Source organism: Herpailurus yagouaroundi, unplaced genomic scaffold (assembly GCF_014898765.1).
Source record: "Herpailurus yagouaroundi ecotype Mexico unplaced genomic scaffold, PumYag 100, whole genome shotgun sequence".
NCBI lineage: Eukaryota > Metazoa > Chordata > Mammalia > Carnivora > Felidae > Herpailurus > Herpailurus yagouaroundi.
In genome coordinates this window covers 13,334,474-13,354,725 of record NW_024412391.1, presented here as the reverse complement: position 1 = coordinate 13,354,725, position 20,252 = coordinate 13,334,474, and the positions used below count along the sequence as shown (strand labels likewise).

The 20,252-nt window shown below is 38.4% G+C and overlaps 1 protein-coding gene across 2 annotated transcripts in view; it reads left to right on the top strand.

The window, feature by feature from the left end:
• Positions 1 to 20,252, top strand: part of EXOC4 (exocyst complex component 4) — a 762,629-nt gene that overhangs the window by 258,906 nt on the left and 483,471 nt on the right. The gene's annotated exons all lie outside the window — the stretch shown is intronic.

Genomic DNA, 20,252 nt, shown 5'->3' with positions numbered 1-20,252 from the left:
TTTTTTTGCTTAGTGCAGACTGAATTCTCAGAACTCCCTGTTCCTGCTTTTCCAGAATGGATGGACCATCCTTGAAGGGAGAACCATCATTTCTAGCAGAATGTTGAGCTGGAATAGGGTTGTTTTCCTTGATTTGCTGTTAAATCTTCATCCGTAGCTTAACAAAGATCTCCTCTTCCCTCTTTAAAATCTTTTACCTGTAGTCCTTTTTCTTTGTCTTCTGGGATTGAATTTATAATACGTTTTTTAAAATTGTGTCCATGCTCTCAAGGAGCTTAAAGCCTCTTTATGGGGGTTACGTTGGCATACGTGTCTCAGTGAAATTGCTGCATGTGTATGTTTTTGTGGTTTTTTTTGTTGTTGTTGTTTTTTTACTGTTCTTTATGTGGTACATTTTAAAATTGATATAGCTCTGTCATCCTCTGTTTCAGAAATGTGTACTTAATTGTCTTTATGTTTTACCCCTGTACTTCGTACCTGTGGTATGCTTAAAACTCTGCTTTACTCTGTTATGTCTAGAAAGAACAATCTTAGATTCACACCTGAACACACTTTATCATCTTATAATTACAAAGGGTCAGACAGAAGGTGCTGGCAGAGTATCCCAGCTCTGCCCAGAAATGGGGATAGTACCATTCTTCCTTCTGTGCTACTTCAGCCACCGTGATGCTTTGATTAGGTAAGAGAATTTTTTCCTTATTGTTGCAAGCTGCTATCTGATGCAAATAGCCGTCTCTCCCGTATCTAATTTGTCTTTAGCTTTACCTCTTGAGCGGTATTTTTCCATTTTGCACGACTGCCAATGTGTGAACTTTAAAATGAACTCAACTCATGAACTCAGGAACTAGCTTTCTTTGGCAAGACTGACTTCACAGAGTTCTGGATCTCAGTTGCCTTGTACTCCTTGATGTAAGTGAAGACAGGCTATTTTAGTACCTCGTTAATCAAGAACAAGAAAAGCCATTTGTCTCAGGCATAGGTTCTCTCTAAGAGCTAACCGTAATATCTGTGTAGGTTGTGACTGAGTAATTTGGAGTTTTTCCTTTTTTGTGTGTGACTTAGCAGTTTTCAAATATAGGAAAGGAAATTATAATATGGTTTGTAAGCATAAAAGCGTTCCCCAGATCCTGTCATGGATATAACCTCAATTTTTAATTGTCCTTTGGGAAGAAGTCCATTGCTTATGAATCCCTAGATCTGAGAATTGTAGACTTTCTCCCAGAAAATTCGAAGGAAGCATGCTGTAGGGGCACATCTGCTCTAGAGGTAATGGATTCACTGTAGGTACTCTCTCTCAGAATCCCTTCTTGCTTTATGATGCTTTGGTAAACATTCTGTAATTCAGATAGTTGAAAAAAAATCACCACCAGCAACCTCCAAAACCCGGGAGGAACAGTTAGCTATTGCCTGTTGGTAGTTTTGAGTACTTTAGAGGGAAGGCATTAGATAAACATGAGGCATTTTTTGTTATAACGATTGCCCTTACTTGTTATCATTTATGTACCACCTGCCTCATTAATGCAATTGCTTACGGGAGCTGCAATTTTATTCCTGATGGCTACTTTTTGTCATTATGTAATCTCTGGTAAACCACATACCATCTGAATGTTGCCATTGGATTTCTTTTTTTCTTCAAACTCCAGCCGTAGAATACTGTTTCTATCCCATTTGTCAGTGAGCCGCGGATGGGAATTTCTTAGGAATATATGCTACCTGGTGCCTAGGAGAAGAAAACATTAAAAACCAGTGTAACAGCAACTGGTTACCCCATCATAGTTCTGATTACCTCAGAAAACTATTAAAAGACCATTAATAAGTTTTCCATGCGTGGCTTCATTATTATTACCAATTGCTAAATTGCTCACTTGCCCCTTTATTTACTTTCAGATTTGCAAACATAAAATCTGTGGCTTTCATTTGCTGACGCATAGCTCATCGTATATATGTACGTGTGTGTGCGTTTTCCTGGTCAACTGCTGTTTCTTCCCTGTTCAAAAGCTTGGGGTCTTTTATTCTGAAAGATTTCTGCCAGCAGTTACCAATTTGTATGTTATGGAACAATGTATTGACATGATGGACTTTGCCAGTTTCACTTGCACAACTAATAGCTTCCTTCTAGAAAGCAGGGAAAGGCTTTCTTGCTGAGAAATATGTTGATTTAGTCTCTATTTACTTCTCATCAAAAAACTTTTTAAAAAGCATATTTTGTGTTCAAATTTGAAATCCCTTGATGTGTGAGGTATTTTTACATAATGAATCAAAGCACTTCTTGCTAGTTATTTTTCTTTTTCTGACAGTACTAACAATTGTATTTTTAATACAATTAGGAACATGGAAGATTTCACATTATAGTAGGTAGCAATACGGAAACTCGTGGCCCATCTTCTGAATTTTTATGTCTGTATGAAATCATTAGGCTTAAGTAAGCTAATTATAGCCTTTATTTACTTTTTTTTTTTCTTATTGGAAAGGATTCCCCCCACTTTTTCAAACAATTGGAGAATTTGAACAGCATCCGGGAAGCACAAGTTCGGTATGCCATCTCCGAAATTCTGTGCCAAATGGCATCTGGTCAGTTTTCTGTGTCTGAATGTCCATCACTCTTACCTGCTCCATTCTTTATTTAGCACTACTGGTTGGCTTCCCCCTGATACATTTGAAAGACATGGGCCATAAACACTTGGGAATAACAATGTATGGTACCCCGTAAATAGTTGCTTTTAGGTGTGAATCATCAACCCAGGAATATTTGTTTTTTAAAGAAAAATCTTGGGGCACCTGGGTGGCTCAGTCGGTTGAGCGTCCGACTTTGGCTCAGGTCATGATCTCACGGTTCATGGGTTCAAGCCCCACGTTGGGCTCTGTGCTGACAGCTCGGAGCCTGGAGCCTGCTTCGGATTCTGTGTCTCCCTCTCTCTCTGCCCCTTCCCCACTCGCATTCTGTCTCCATCTCTCTCAAAAATAAAGAAACATTAAAAAAAAATTTTTTTTTTAAATAAAGAAAAGTCTTATCTGTGGACTTACTTCCTGTGGTCTTTACTTGGTAGATATTTCAGCAGTATGATAAAGTTAAAAAAAAGCTAGGGAGTAATTTGACAAGGGGAAAGAATTTTTGTCATAGCACGATATTTGCATCGTGTGTGGGGTTACCTTCCCAGTAATAAGATAGAGGCTCGGTTCTCTCTTCTGGTGGTTCTGCATTTTTGATTCTTGAGTCTTTGTTTAGTATACAGTGTAACTCCATTTTATAAACTTATTTTGTTTTAATGTTTTTAGTCTTTATGTATTTTTGAGAGAGAAAGAGTGCGAGCTGGGGAGGAGCAGAGAGGGAGACAGAATCCGAAGCAGGCTCCAGGCTCCAAGCTGTCAACACAGAGCCCAACGTGGGACTCGAACCCACAAACTGTGAGATCATGACCTGAGCCGAAGTTGGATACCCAACCGACAGGGCCACCCCGGCGCCCCTATAAATTTATTTTTAAAAATTATTTGGAAATAATATGTCAGTGCCCATTTTTTTCTCTTTAAGTTGTGATGTAGTTGACCTATAACATTAAATTTAAAATGTACCACATGTTACATTATACAACTATACAATTATACAAATACAAATATACAAATATACAAATATACAAATATACAAATACAAATATACAATATACAAATTTGTATATTGCCATGTGCGTACCGTCGTGGTGTTAGTTATTACCTCTGTCCCATCACATAATTTTAATTTCTTTTTTGTGGTGAGAACAATTAAGATCTAGTCTCTTAGCACCTTTGACGTTTATAATATGATATATTGTTGACTGTCATCACTATGCTGTGCATTTGGTCTCTAGAGCTTACTTATCTACTAGTTGCTAATCAGTTTATATCCTTGAACAACATCCTCCAGTTTTCCCATCACCCCAGGCCTTGGTAACCACATTCTACTCAATGTTTTTACAAGTTCAGCTTTTTTAGATTCTACATATAAATGATATTGTACAGTATTTGCTTTTTTTCTGTCTGACGTATTTCAGCATCGAGCCCTCAGCGTGCATTCGTGTTGTCATAAATGGCAGAATGTCCTTCCCTCTCCTGGCTGAATAATATTTCATTGTGTATTTATACCCATCATTATCCATTCACCCAATGGTGGACATACAGGTTGTTTCCATATTTCAGTTCTTGTGAATAATACTATAATAAACATGGGAATGCGGGAATCTCTTTGATACCCTGTTTTCATTTCCTTTGGATATATACCCAGAGGTGGAATTGTTGGATCACATGATAGTTCTATTTTTAATTTTTAGAGGAACCTCCATACTGTTCTCCATAGTGTCCACACCAATCTACATTGTTACCAATGGTGCACACGTGTTCTCTCATTGCCACGTCCCTGCTAACACTTGTTATATCTTGTGTTCTTGATGACTGTCAGACAATGCCCATTTATTATTATTATTTTTTAAATGTTTTATTTTTGAGAGCGAGAGCATGACTAGGGCAGGGGTGGGGGTGGGGTGGGGCAGAGGATCCTAAGCAGGCTCTGCACTGACAGCAGCGAGCCTGTCGTGGGGCTTGAACTCACAAATGGTGAGTATCAGACGCTCAACCGACTGATCCCCCCAGGTGCCCAGACAATGCCTATTTAAAGGTGTTCATAAAATGATTTGAAATAGTTTCACACTGATTCAGCGAATGGCATTAACTTTATATTTGATTATCAGTACCAGTTTTATTTTTCTTTTCATTAAGGACCACTTGAATTGTTCTTTTCAAACCTGTTGATGGATTCAGAATTAAAACTTAGAGATTAAAAGTATTAATAATAAGCATATTTAGACTGGAAACATGTCATTTGAGAGCTGTCAGATGACCACAGTTGTCAAAATTCTTTTTTGCTCATTTTCATTAGTCCGCAAATACAACAGGTTGAGTGTTTTGCGAAACTTGAGCTCCTCAGCTTTTGTCCCTGAACTCTTGATTGGCTTTGCAGTTTGGTGTTTGGTATTTAGTCCTCTTTGGTAATAATTTAAGAAGGCAATCAGGTTTTTTATAACTCTTCCAAAACTCCCTTTGCATGTAAATTCAGTATCCCGATATAATCCTTACAACCTAAGATTTTTTCCCTAAGACATATTTTCATGTTTGTATTTAATCGACTATTTCTATTCATTTCATTATTTCTTGAGAGTTTCAGTAGATTACCTTGAGAATCCAGATATAATGTAATTAATTCTGTTGACTCCACCCAAGCTCTTGTTCAGTTGATATTCCCTAGTGTTGAGTTTCACAGGAGAATTTTTATACTTTCAGTATCTAATGGTTATACTGTGGGCAAGTTCCTTTCTTCATTTTACCTGATTTCTCTCATTCCATTTTTGCTTGGGTTGTGCAGCTTGACCCATCCTTCAGACAATAAGCTTTCGTATATTTAATAACTATTATTAGGTTACCCTTATGCTGTCTTTTCTTCAGCTACAGTAATCACAGTTGCTTTGAGTTTCATTTCTATGCTGCTTTTATAAGGCTTTAATAATTTTAGTGGCCTCTTCTCGATCTTTAGAAAACAGTAGTATGAGATTATAAAATGAACCTACCGGTGGAAGTGTGCTTGTCGTGTATCCTCTATATCAGTCAAATTCTTGGAGATCTTCAAACTGAAGCCTCCATGGGAACATTTATTATTTGTTCAACTATGGCCATAAAAATCGACTTTGCAATCATATTGAGTCATCTTGACAGTGCTGTGAGTGACAGAAACTAATCTTATCTGCTGGCTAGCATTTTAAAAATGATAAATGGACCCTCAGTCTTTAGTTAGCCTATAAATGAAATTAGGTTTATCTTATTTCTCCCAAGAAATAGCATTACTTAGAAAATTTTGAATTATACCTTTCTGAATGGAGTTAAATAGTGAAGGCTAGGGGCTACATTTTGATTATTATTATATACATATATAAATTTTTTTTTTTTGACCTGGCTTTTAGCACCAAATAATGGTGCTTTGGGAAAATGAAAGTGTAAAGAACTCAGCATATATTTCCTGAAGAGAACAAAAGATTCTTCATCGTCCCTGCTTGCAACCTAACGTGAAAATTATACTCAGATACACTGAAAAATACATGTTGAAGATACAGTTTTACCAGGTATTTGTGCTTTGATTTTTTTTTCAGATCTAAAATACATTTTTAAATCTTGATAATCACAGCATGTGAAGGACTAATGTTTTATCTGTCTTCCTTCTAGTCCTCTAATCATTTAAAGATCAAGTTAAATTGAAATCTAGTACAATTCCTGCTGGTAAAGTGACTTTTATAGTAACTTCCGCCATTCATTTGTTTTCCCAGTAGGAAACTGATTTACCTTACTTCTCCATGTGGTTCTGATATCTTTGTTTTGAAATGGTCTTTTCTTTGTCAGTCAGGATCAATGACTTCAGAACCCATTTTTATCAGCTCCTAGAACAAATTAAATTAGGTCACCTCACAGTGTCTAATGCCTTTTGCTTCTGCATTTTAACTGAAATTTCAGAACCTCAACACTGTCAGTCTTCCCCTTTTCTCAATTCTTATTCTCCAAGACCATGCTAATAAGTTTGTTAGATGGTATTTTGTCAAATCTGAGGTTTAACCAAATCAAGGGAATTAAAGCAGTAACCTTTTTATGTTCTGTTTCTAAAGCAACAGGATATTGATGTGCTGGGTTGATTGGGTGCGGAAAAAAAATGGTATCTTCCATTTGTAGATTTCCTTCTTTTTTCCTGGTCAGCATGCTTCAGAGCTTTGTATCTCATACATGAAATAATAGAGCGATAAGGCTTGAATGAGTAGGAGGATAACTCTTCACCTTTTGTTCTGATTATTTTGTTTTTAATTCCATTTCACTTTGGGTTTTTAAAAGCCAGGGGATCTGTGTATATGCTTGGTGGTTGAAAATTTGCAAGGGATAAAAAGATTACTTAAATATTTTTTTTTTTGAGTGCATGGTAGCTATTTTCTCTGCCAAATACTTTTAAAAGAGATATTTCACCCCTCTAACACTTTAGGTTCAAGACTCTTGCTTTGTGGAGAAAAAGTATAGTAATGCCTCATTTGTTAGTATCATTAAGAAACAAAGTGTCGCTCAAAAGTTAATTTTCCACATAACTAAATCCTATCTCTGGGAATCACACGGGGGTTCAATGGACGTGGTGTGGGCTTTTGAGGCAAATCCAAGTAAGAATCCGAGCTCCACCAGTTTTTAGAGGTTTAACTAGTTGTTGAACTTCTCTGAGCCTCAATTTCCTCTTTACTAAAGATGGACTTGTAGTAATACACACTTCAGTGGTTTATTCTCAGGATTACATGTGTATGAAATACCTAGAGAAGCACTTGATATCAGCTAGCCATTTAATACACAGTAGGTTCTTTCCTCTTTCCCATTGGATGTCATAACTTGATTTACCTTCTCTTTCTCTTATTTCTTCACATTCTTACCGTCACAAAAACATTTAGATTTTACATCCAGTTGTCTTGTCTTTCCATATTTGCTACAGCTTCCCACTTAAGATTCTTTTCATCACTCCCTGGAACTATTTTCAATATTAAAGGCTTTTAAAAGCCATCTGGACTGACTATTCTCCTAATGCTTGGATTCTCTCGCCATTACTTCTTCAGCTGGTTTTCCAGTCTACATCTGTGCTTCATCATGCTGGTCATAGTGTGACCCCATCTAGCCTTAGAGGGCCATGTCATCTCAGTCTCTCATGGCAGCCCTTGAGATACATGAGGATGGCCAGCACGTTCCCACTGAGCCTCTTCTTTTCCAGATGAAAACCCTCAGTTCCTACTTTATATTTCTGGGATATTCTGCTTGACATTTTTGACTGGTTAGGTTGGTTCAAATCACTCTTAGAAAATAGATTCTCACTACAGACATGATTTGATCTGTCTAGAGGAAAGTTGGATGATTTACTTCTCTTGTTCTAAAAACTGTATATCTGTTAACCTAATATTACTCCAGATATGTCTTTCTTTTTTTTTTTTTCTTTTTTAATTTTTTTTTCAACGTTTATTTATTTTTGGGACAGAGAGAGACAGAGCATGAACGGGGGAGGGGCAGAGAGAGAGGGAGACACAGAATCGGAAACAGGCTCCAGGCTCTGAGCCATCAGCCCAGAGCCTGACGCGGGGCTCGAACTCACGGACCGCGAGATCGTGACCTGGCTGAAGTCGGACGCTTAACCGACTGCGCCACCCAGGCGCCCCAGATATGTCTTTCTTTTAATGTTTATTTATTTTGAGAGAGAGATGGCAAGCAGGAGCAAAGCAGGGGCAGAGAAAGAGGGAGAGAGAGAATCCCAAACAGGCTCTGCACTGTCGGCATAGAGCCCTACACAGGGCTCTGTCCCACGAATTGTGAGATCGTGACCTGTGCCGAAATTAGGAGTTGGATACTCAACTGACTTAGCTACTACCCAGGCACCCCTTCTCTAGATATATCATAGCTAGTTACTCTGTTGATTCATATTGACATTTAAGAGTTCTTCACTGGTGCTGTTTCAAAGCTACGTTTGTCCATTTTAAGATCAAGTTTATTGTGGTTTAATTAAAGCAGAATTCACTCTTTTTAGGTGGACTATTTGATGAGTTTTGACAAATATACGCAGTCATGTAACCAGCACCACACCCGATATGTAGAAGATTTCCTCATTCCCAAAAGTTCCCTAATGCCCCTTTATAGTCATTCTCTTTCCTTACCCCCCAGCCTCTGGTACCTTTTCTGTCCCTATGAATTTGCCTTTTCTAGATGCTTTTGTATTCTTACATGGCTGATTTTTCTGCTTTACTATAGAACTTGATTTTTATTTTTTAAAATTTTCTTCATCTTAGCTTGGGTACATAGCTCTAGACTATCATGATCTCTTGGGATCTTAATTGTCTTCCCAGTCTCAAGGCATGCATGAACTTAATGTGCACTTGGCTGTGTTTTTTTTTTTTTTTTTTTTTTGTCCATGTTGTGGAAAAGTAAAAGGCTGACCAAAGAAGAGCTAAGAACAGAACTTTTGTTTGATGCTACAGAACATTCTCTAAGCTGACATTCACTTATCAGTCTCCTTTTGTGTTCTGTTCAAGAATATTGTTCTGCTTATGTTTATATATATATTTGTTAACCAAGGACAACACAAGAAATTTTGGCAGGTGGAAGTCTGGAACATAGTTTTCATCCTGCATTTCTATTATATACTAGTCTAACCTTTTCCACCTACCGATATGATTTTGAAACTATCATATGATACATTGTTGATTAAAATACACATTTCTCCTGACATTTCTGTTCCCTGACAGCTTTAAATTTGAAATGTGTATGCCTAGTACTTTCCATTCACCATAAGAGGTAAGAAACCCATGAATTTTGCTTCTCGACTGATTTTTTTTTTTTCTTACAAATTAAAATTTTTGTGAGGTATACTGTAAGACGTTTTTGGTTTTGAATTGAAGCCATGGTTTCTGTTATGAAACTCTTGTCACTTTCGTTAGGTATTAAACAACCCTACACTGGTAGGGAAGAGATGTTTTGCAGTAAATGATTTATATTTATTAAATGAATTCTCTGAGGGCAGGGACCACGTCTCCCCTGTGTACCACTGTGATCCTCGTACCAAGAAGAGAGCAGTAGGCACTCCCGGAGAAAGAATCTCTCCCGTAGCTCAACCCTTTCGTAGAAGAATGTACTGTGTTCCGTTGTATTCAAAACCACACCCTGTTTAGGCTTGTTTTGTGACACAGTTATGGTTGTCATTTACAATGCCATTTATTTTACCTGCGTGGATTTCCAATAAAGTTTTGTTTGTTTTTGTTTTTTTAACTGAGCTCCATGGTTGAGACTGTAAAACCTCTCTTTGAGCAATTTCTAGTAGTTAATGACATCAGCCTTGTTCAAGAGTGATGGCCTGACTGTTATTACCACCAGCGGCATCATTAAGGCTTTTTGTATTGTAGCGTCCATTTTGTATGGATTAAAAAAGCATAAGCTTTCAAATTTAGCCGACAGAACTGTGTGAGTGACGTCCACTGTGCCTTAACCCCGCAGGTGAGGGACTCGTGCTGGCTTCCAGATGATTACCTGTGATGATCTTTTTGAGGTGTCAGCTTGATTAGGCTACAGTCCCTAGTTAGTTCAATACAACACTAATCTAGCTGTTGCCGTGAAGGAGTTTTGTAGCTATGATTAAAGTCCATCACCAGTTGACTTTGAAGCGTGGGGGATCCTAGGTAATATGGGTGGGCCCGATTCCACCAGCAAGAGGCCTTAAAAGCAGAGCTGCCCTACCTCTTTGAAGAAGGGATTCTGTCCATGGATGACAATGTCCGCGTGGGCCTGAGAGGGAGCCCCTGCCCTTCCTGGAGAGGCTGCCCTGTGGGTCTCCGACTTGCCTAGCCAGCCCCCAGTCACTTCCTTGTAATCTCTTCACCTTTGTCTCCTACTGATACTCTTTCTCTGCTTGAACCATGACTGATAAATTACCCATCAGAGAGGGGGGTTTCTGATCATTTTATAATGAAAAATGTGACGAAAGCATGCTTCCTAACACATCAGGCTGTTGCTATGTGACTTTTGCTAGGTGAGAGATGCTTCCATTTTGCACACATCAACCGCACTGCCGTAATTTGACGTTTGATTTTTTTTTTTCCCCAGGTTTTTCTTCAGAAAGAAAGGTTCATCTTACAATTTTACTGCATGAAGAGGATAGGGAGATAATGTTTTTGTAATTTGAGTTGTTTTGAAATTGCTCTGTTTACTTTTTTGGAAGGAGAAAAGTAACTGCTGTGCATTTTGATTTACTGCCTTCAGTAGTCAGAGAATGTGTTAGCATAAGGTTTAAAATGTGAACGTTCTAGAGCACCAGTACAGAGAATTGGTACATAGAGGATGTCAGTTATTCTGAAGCTATGTTCCAGGATTCTGTCACATGCTGATAAAGTGCCAAAGCATATGGATCTCCATATGGTATTTCTTTTGGGGTCCTTCCCACCTGTAATCTAGCTGCTTTTCATTCATTTGAATTTGTCCAAGAGGTAAGCAAACTAAATATGGAAATGGAAATAATATGCCAGTGTTAAAATGCTGAGGTTTGGGATGAGTTACTGTTATTACAGTAATTACCAAGAAAAAAATAATTCATTAAGTAAGTGCATTAGTGCTATAGGAGTAGGGTTTCTATTACCTCATTAACAGCAGGGAGCAGTGTATTCATTTCTGACTTGGGGAGTGGAGAGGAAAATTAATTTTTTTTTAATCTTATTGAGTCTTTAGAGAAGATAGAGTTAGATCATTTTGGACATCCTTAAATGTAATAATAATAATGAATTTAAACATGTTTTCATGGTTCAGGGATAATGGTGTTGTGAATAGCATTTGGCATTTTGATTGAATATAGAAAGTAATAAAATTAGTTGCATTCTGACTGCATGATATTGCGGTTGTTTTATATCATTAAGAACCTTGATTTCAGAAATGGAAAAAAAAAAAAAAAACTTCATTGAACCTGGTTTTCAGACCTCATATAAATGCCTCTCTAAGCTCCAGACAGAGTTACTGGTTTATATGTCAGCTAGCATTGTTTTACATCGCATCTTAAATGTTTTAGCTTTTCTTCAAAGCAGGTGTTTTAATAGGGCAGAAATCATTGAGGATGTCTGTGTTACTGTTGTCATGTAAAAACAAAAAGGTACTTCTTGTTTACAGTTTAGCAAACATCTGAGACTTTTAACTGGGGGTATTAAAAATTTTTTTTTAATGTTTGTCTAGTTTTGAGAGATAGACACATAGCGGAGCAAGGCAGGGGGTGGGGGCAGAGAGAGAGGGAGACACAGAATCCGAAACAGGCTCCAGGCTCCGAGCTGTCAGCACAGAGCCTGATGTGGGGCTTGAACTCGTGAACTGTGAGATTGTGACCTGAGCCGAAGTCGGACGCTCAGCCGACTGAGCCACCCAGCACCCCTAACTGGGGGTATTTTTATTGATACCCACATGTTGGGGAAATTGAGGCACTATTATTGATATTTGAAATTCTTTCAAAAGCCAGATACACTAGGAATTACCTCCTTCCCACCACTGACACCCGCAGGGTTAGTTATTCCTGAGACTCCATGGTTACTTGGAATGGGCTTGGAGGGAGGAATATCTCTAGTTGGGACTGGTGGTAGAATTGATCCTATGCATCTAATCAATACAGTCAGCCCAATCAGCCCACATGAATGTATCCACCGTGGTATTCATAGCCTGTTACACGCTGTCTGGTGTGAAGCACTAAACACCATATTTTCTTGATAAGAAAACATAATTTTTTCTTATGGTATTCATGGTATCTTAGGTATTTATGAATTCAAGGCACATCTTGTTTACCTTCTTCAAAAATTAAGAAATCTTTGAACAAAATATGTTTGAGATAACAAAGGAAGGAACAGAACTTACCCTTCTTCATGTCTGATCTCTTTGCTTTTTTTGTATAGTTGAAGGATCCTTGGGTTGACGTGCACTGAGCTCTAATACTGTCTTTGCCATTTAATAGCAGGCAGGTGACACTGGGCACATCTCAGGCACGGAGTCATTGATAAGGTACAGACAGTATTCTGTATCCTACTTAACTTTACAGGATTATCATGGGAATCAAATATAATGGATAGAAAGTGGTTTTTATAAAGTATGATATACACGTAAAAGATATTATTAAATCACGGTATGTCTGTAATTCATATTTTCCCATTCCCATGGCCCCAGTTGATTCAGGCCTTTTGCTGCCTCGCACTTGGACTACATCTGTCTTCTATTAAAGAAATTCCCTCTGCTTTTATGGACTGCGTTGAGTGGTCTTCAAATACTATTATAAATATGTTGCTTTCCTTTTCAAGACTTCAATATGCCACCTGTCTACTCTTCCAGTTGCTGCTTTCTTTTTGTACGTCTTCCTCTCGTTGCATTCCCTGAACATTCCGGCTCCTTATACTTGCCACCCATAGTGCCTTTGCACGTGCTCTTAGTTCTACCTTGAACCCTTTCTCCCTTTTAAACCCAATTTGTGCTCACTCAATGAAGTCCGTCTTCCAAAGTCCATCTCAAATCTGATTTTCTGCCTTTAAGTATCTTCCGGACTCTACCAGACCCAAATTTTCTTTAATAGAAATGGCTCCCCTTATCTAAGGGGAGCCAGGAATAAGGGATGACGACCAGGGCAAGTCAGTATGACCCAGCTAGATTTTCCATGTTCCCAGCATGGTGAGAGGTGATCACAGGGTTTATTTTTGCTGTTGGAAAATCTAAAGTTGTGGTAGGTTTTTAACTCGATGGTAGCATGTCACCAGTGCCTCGTGCCACCACCCATGTCTATTCTATGGTGCTTAAACCTTGTTTTACCTAGTAAGTAGATGTTATGTAGATCTATAAATATTCCTATTTTATAGAATGAAGTAATACAAATTTTAAATCTTATAATGTAAATTCCTTGGGAAATGTGCCGTTTAGAGGAATGCAGAAGTCAGCTCCCTTGAAAGTGAAAATTCAATTGTACATTGAAAAATTTCGGGTTGCCTGTTACATAAATTGAGATATTTGAATGTCAGCTTCTCTCAGGTCATACTTTATCCCATGTTAATATCTGTAGGAATGCAGCCCAGGCCAATTCCTTAAAGCTATAAAATTTTATAGACTGTGTTACCATAGGTTGATCAAACTTTAAGGTTTAGCGTTTGGTGATGAAATACTATTCTCTAAAAGTCTTTATTGTTAATAAGGTTTGGGCAAGAAGAATCTTGAAATATGTTTAAATTCTAGGTTCCTAAGCTTGCTGCTCCAAAAATAGAAATGTTATAATTTTTATCAACATCAAAATAAGTTGATCTCTGGTAGAGAAGTTCATTGCTTCTGTCCTTCAACCTTCATCTGGTGCTAGGTTAGTATCTAACCACTCTGCCTGATGTGTGCTTCAGAATACAACCAAACTGACTTTTCTCTAATAAAATTACCATACATCAGGATTCTAATCACAGAGCATATTTCAGGTTTTAGACTTGGTCTCCATTGTCATTTTTTCTTTATTAATGTACTTGAATCTGCTCTTGTCCCAGGTCTGCCTATCATTCTGTGTGTCAGTTTTCATCCATAGAGCCCTACCTGACCTCTTAGAGTCTAAAGTCTTCTCTTTCCTATTTCAGTAGCTCCTTATATATTAATAATCATCACATTGTATTACAATTTTTTATTTATACGTTTGTCTCCCCAACTTAACTGTGAGATCCTTATGGGCAAAAATCCTATCTTACTAATTTTTTTATCACCTTGTGCCTTGCAACTTACAAGCAGTAAATGTTTATAGAATCAAAAGATGGGTTAACTGAGAGCAAACTGGTGGTTGCCAGAGGGGAGGTGGTAGGGAAATGGGTAAATAAAGGGAATTAAGAGTACACTTAACCTTGATGAGCACTGAGAAATGTATAGAATTGCTGAATTCTTATACACCTGAAAGCAGTGTAACGCTGTATGTTAATTATACTTCAATTAAAAAATGACAGATTAGCGAGCATAAGATTCTCCTATCTTCTAGCTCCCCTTATGTATAGCAGTATGTGTAAAATATATAGAAACCTCTAAAACGTTGCTATGGATGGAAAATATTTGGGAAAGCAGTGAATTAGAAGTTATTGGAAAATTGAATCTAGCCTGTAATGCCCCTGGGTATGGATTAATTCCCGTAACACAGAATGGCCTGGGCAAGTTATTTATCTAAATAACAATGAACAAATATTTATTGAGTCTCCATCAGCTTAGGGAGCTGTGGAGATTTGCCTGTTCTTTGCAGAGAGTAAGGTGTCTGGATAGATTGAAAAAGTAGCAATGATTACTTTTTTTTTTTTTTTTTTTTTTTTTGAGAGGCAGAAAGAGTCAGAGCACAAGTGGGGGAGGGACAGAGAGAGGAGACACAGAATCCGAAGCAGGCCCCAGGCTCTGAGCCATCATCACAGAGCCCGACGCGGGGCTCGAACTCACAAACCGCGAGATCATGGCCTGAGCCGAGGTCGGACGCTCAACCGACTGAGCCACCCAGATACCCCAAAATAGCAGTGATTAAAATACCTTTTTTCTTTGCCGGTCACTGACTATGTAGTGGTTAAGAAGATGTAGTACATTAGCTATGTGTTAATTCTTTTCCCAGGCAAGACATTTCATGTCTCACCCTCAAAGATGCCTATAATTTATTTTTAGGTGTATTTACTTCCTCACTAGAGTTTTCTTTTTTGAGTAATACCTATATGCTCCTATTTTTATTTTATTTTTACAATAAAATTTACATTCATTTTTTCTATGAAACAGCTTTATATTCAGAAGCCCTAAGGTCCCATGAAATACACCTAGAACACAGACTTTAGAATCAGACTGCCAGATATATGTATGTATGTGTATTTTTATTTTAGAGAGAGAGAGGGCAAGCAGGGGAGAGAGGGTGAGGGGCAAAGGGAGAGAGAAAATCCTAAGCAGCCTCCGTGCTTAGCATGGAACCTGACACCCGGCTCATGACCCCGGGATCATGAAATCAAGAGTCAGACACTCACGGTGCTGAGCCACCCAGGTGCCCCAGACTGCTCTTTGTTCCTTCAGCTTCATGAATTTAGACAAATACTTGGCATCACATTGGTATTTTGTCATCTACAAAACAAGGACAACAGTGGTTACCTATATCATAGGGTAAATTCTGAGGATTAAATAGATAATGCACAGGAGACTGTTACCAGTGGTTGTTAACTATGATGACACACACTCGATACGCAACTGTTTTTGAAGTAAAAATAATGGCATGACACTTCTACATAGCTGGCGAAATGCAGTTTTTTAAATTTTCAAAATGTTGAATGTTTCACCTTTTACATACGTAAACATACAAGGTAGCTAGGCTCTTGTGAAAGAATTGGCCAGGCAAATTAGGTTGCTGCTGACAGAAACAGGATGTGTGTACCTCCCTGAGAAAATTGTTACACCTGAGGTGGCTCTTCACGGACTTCATTTTTCCTGTCAGTTGGTGCCCATAGTGATGCTGTTGCAGGGTAGCTTGGTACCAGTACTCTCCGTCGCCAGAATGTTCCTAATGGATTGCTGTAACTTTAATGAAATCCAGTCTTGCTGAATCACTAAACCTGCTTTCTCCTAGAAGGCTCTTTATTGGGAGCTGACAGATCACCTCTCCAGAGCTTTCAGACGTCCTGGCTCTCTAATTCTTCTCCATAACGAGTTTTGTGCTGCATGATAAAATATTCATGTTAAAATAGGTTCTAAACTAATTATCTGCAGCCAGCAGTTGCCAGTGCAGTCATTTGCTGTTAGCTTGGCTCAAGTTAATGGCTTGTATTTCAGTACAAATAGTCCCTTCTGGCTGTTTCCTGTCGCTGATTCTTATCCTAAATGGAATTTCCATACATATCTAGAGTTAATTCTTCTTATTTTGAGAAGAGATTTCTTGCCCTACTTTTTCCATCTCATTTTGTTAAGATGAACTTGATTTTAGTGTCCAGTTCCTTATTGTTCCCCTCCATCTTCTGTCCCTGTGTCACCGCCAAATTCATGACTCCCACCCTGACCAGTAAGAGTAGTCGGGTTCCAACTTTATAGTCAATGGAATGTGCCATATCAGCTTTTTAAAGAAACAAAATAAATACCATGTAAAGGATGAATTTTGGCGTTTAAGATGGGCACTTAGGCTTAGATGCTGGAGACCTACAAAAGGGGGTCTGAGGAGAATTAACCACTTTAGGAAGGATCATGGGGCTGGATGTGAGGGAAAGGAGACACCAATGGGGTGGTTTGGGTGGGTATCAGTGGAAATGATGAATGAAATGCTGAAGCCGTAGGTGCTTTCAAGAGCAGAGGACTAAGGACTTTGTCTCTGGATAATCCACAGTGAAGTAGAAGTGAAAAGAGAGGAAGCCAAGCAAGCCAGGGAACCTTCCCCGTATCCAAGGCCAGGGTTGGGTTTCCTGCCCAGGTCTTTCTTTCGTTGATCCTTTCTGTTCCCACGTGTTTCCGCAGTGAGTGAGTATGAACGGAGTTAAGTCGGAGAGACTACATGGTTCGGTAGAGGGTGGGCTTTCTTTGGAGTCTGAGTGCCTCTCGCCTCAGCAGCATCTTGGCCACTGAGCTCTTCAGAAAACAGCAGCTAACCTAGAGCAGGTGACTGGGGTGTTTGACCACGGAGACACATACTCATCCCTTCAACTAAATTATACAGCTTTCCTTCAACTCCTTTTTCTTCGAACGTTGTAGGTATCACACTCTTTTAAGTACCACCTGGCCTCCTCTCCTCCTTCCCAAGTACAGCAAACACAAAAATCCTAAGTTGCATATTGATTCTCTGTCAGTTAATTGATACATGCCATATGCATTCTATAAATGGCCTGCGGATTTCATGAGTCCAGTGTTCGTGATTCAGTTTTAAAATAAAGCTTTCCATTTTTCACGAGCTTATAAAAAAATTAGAATTTTACTTTAAATAAATAGTTACTAGATTTGTACCGTTAGAACCTGTCGAGATGTTAATAGTAAAGAAAATTCTCCTGATACGAACTGCTCAAATCCAGCAGTCCATTTTTCATTGTACTTAAAAGAGCACATGCATGGGGAATTAGTATGGTAAGTGTTTTCCCCTCACGCGTTGTTTCTGACCTATGTCATATGTTTGTTAATTCATCTGCTTTTTATTCCTTGATCAAAGCCGAAATATGCCTGTTATAACACCCACGGTAAGATGCTTCCTGAAAGGAAATGTTAGCTGACATTTTGGTTCTCTTCTTTCTTTTTTTAGTAAAAACATTTTTGTCCTGGAATCTGTTATAAATGTGGTTCCCAGGAAATGTGTAAAAGGGAAATCTAATAAAAGTGTTAGTTAGAATTGTGGCTTCTGAGAGTTCAGGTATAACTTAAAATTAAGAGTTATTGCATATTTTATATTTCAGGTTTTAGTTATAACTTCATAATAATCAATGTCTTCAATTAGATGTATGAACAATCGTTTCTTTTAAGTTCATAAAATACCTGAGGTATTTTGGGGTGGGTGTGTAGATATTGACTACTTAATGGGAAAATGTGTTTAAGCTGACACCTCCCTGCTTTTAATGGTAGGACAATAATTTTGGAAACTACAAACAAATGTTACATGTATTCTTTAAATCTCTTTCCTCTTCTCTTTTTTCAGTTTTAAAGGAATTAATGTTTTATGTTTTTCTGATAGTCCCCATGGACATAGATGTATGTATTCACTGAAGAGAGAAAAGATGTAAATTGTATGTAATGGAATCCTGATCATTTAAGATGTCTCAGAGTTAACGCTGTTGATACTTGCTCCTGTCATCTGCTAAACTTTCAGTTGCTCGGAAGGAGAATGCTCCTGGTGGTGGCCTCTAAGAGATGTATGAGGGGTGGAAGAATGAAATTCTGTACCCAGTTAGGGTGCCTCCGGGATCCCATAAGACTGGCCATGTTAGCCCTCTCTGCTATTTTAAGCCTGAAGGGCTCATGAGGAGAAATGTATGAAATACACAGTAATTATATAAAACGTGTATCTGATTTTAAGCAGTTCAGCCGATCGCCCTCAGCTTTGGTTTGCATTTGGTATGTACTTCTATTTTCCTTTTCCCCCAAATTGTCAGATTCTTATCTCTTGACCGTTTTTCTCTACTTCTGGATATATTCTCTACTTCTCTACTTGTATATATTCTGGATATCCTTTTTCATTAAATACGACAAAATTATTTTGTCTCAGTTTGTTGCTCATTTTTTAAACCTTGTGTGCAATGTGTGTCATTATGCAAAAGTTTAAGGATTTATGTCATTAATTCTATCTATTTCTTCCTTCATAGCTTATTGGTTTTTAACCTTTTTAAAATAACCCTTCCCTGGAAAAACAGCTATGACTTGGGGACTCAGATGCCATCATGTTTTCATTCGCTTTCTCTCTTTCTTTCTCTCCATTTCTCATCTTCCTGTCTACAAGTTGGTTTCATTCTTAACTTCCTGCTGTAGACCATCCTTTTGTAAGTGGTTCCTGGGCTTTTCATCTACCCAGAAAGAGACTGATTCTTTTGCTCTTCAGCCCAAAAATCTCAGTTTGGGTCAGCTACCCTTCATGGTATCCTAGAAATGAAGTCATGCAAGAACATGGTCAGCCCCAACCAGAACCACAGGGATAAAAGTGTAGTGACTAGTAAAAGGCATCCTTAGATGCCTGCCTACTGTAGCTTAGGTACATGGGTATCGTTCTGGGTTCTCCAGAAATTATAATTTAGCTATTGGCCTGTGCCTGTTCCAGTTCAGTGTGGTGTGCTGTTGTCCTTAGAAACCAGTAGGACAAGTACTTTCTATTTTTTTCCTTTAGAAAATACTATTGGCTGGTGTTGGTTCTTCCAGATGAAATTGAGAATTAGCATGTCAGGTTCTATTACACATCTCTTTTTTGATGGGAATATATTGAATACATAGATATATAAGCTCAGAATTGGGTTCTTATTCTGAGACTTACTTTCTACAATCATGGTATAACTCCATTTTTTTTCAACCTGTCTCTTTATGTTAAAGTATCTTACATGGCTGTATTAGTGTCAAATGAATATTTGCGATTTCTCCTTAACCAAATAAAGCTTCATGGAATAATTATAATTTAGGAACACATGTAAGTAAAGGAAGAAAACAAAGGTTTCCTATAGTCCTGCCACTCAGAAATAACTATTTACATTGACGTACATGATGGGGTTGCATCTTCCTTGCACAGGGGTTGAGTTTTAGGATACAGAAATGGCACTTGTATCAGTTCAGAATGCATTCAGTTGTACATAACAGGAAACCTGATGATTGTAGGAGTTTATTATTCACATAAAAAGTCTGGAGATAGGCGGTTGGTTCAGTGATGCAATGAAATCAGAGCTAATTCTGTACAGTTCTTTTGGCTTTTCTCAGGTGGTCACAAGATGGCTGCTGCAATGCAGTCATTATATTCATGTTTGAGGCAAGAGGGTAAGGGATGGGATGCATCAGTTTGTCCCTTTGTTAGAAAAAGGAAGGCTCTGAGGCACCTGGGTAGCTCAGTCAGTTGAGTGTCTGACTCTTGATTTCGGCTCAGGTCATGATCTCATGTTTTGTGAGTTCAAGCCCCACATCGGGCTCTGCGCTAGACAGTGTGGAACCTGCTTGGGATTCTCTGCACCTCTCCTGCTCTCTCACTCTCTCTCTCAAAATAAATA